The sequence below is a fragment of the Penaeus monodon genome, chromosome 23 (assembly GCF_015228065.2).
Source record: "Penaeus monodon isolate SGIC_2016 chromosome 23, NSTDA_Pmon_1, whole genome shotgun sequence".
NCBI lineage: Eukaryota > Metazoa > Arthropoda > Malacostraca > Decapoda > Penaeidae > Penaeus > Penaeus monodon.
The window spans coordinates 25,227,931-25,228,433 of record NC_051408.1 but is presented as its reverse complement, the minus strand read 5'-3'; positions in this window follow the sequence as shown (position 1 = coordinate 25,228,433).

The window sequence follows — 503 nt, the reverse complement described above, 5'->3', positions numbered from 1 at the left end:
CAGTACTTGGCGTGCATAAGAACCCCAAGAATTTACCCAATAAGCCTAAGTTTTCTACGATTTAAGTGTAAGAATCAACCGATCCTGAGTGTTGTATTTGACATAAATGGTTGCATTTTCAAATAACAGTATGATTTTCTTTTTTTAAGCTAGTCACCGATGTTGTCTTTCAGTAAATAACCGGCCAATCTAGAGTTTCAACTAACTAACGATTAATATGTAGAGTGCCTATTAGGTTGATCTTTTCCACTTTCCCGTCGTAAGTATTTAGTTTTCGAATTATGCAGACCCCCAACTCCAACGATCATGGAAGACAAAAGTTAGATCAGAAAATTGCTTGTTAAGTGAAACTTTAAATTGTCCACCTAACCCATTGGTTCCCAAATTAGGCGTTACCGTTCCCCTGAGGACGTGGAAAGATCTGGGGGATGGGGGAGATGAGACTAAATGGGGCGGTGAGGGGGGAGGGGGCAGGATGGCTTTAGGAGCATTTATGATTAAAT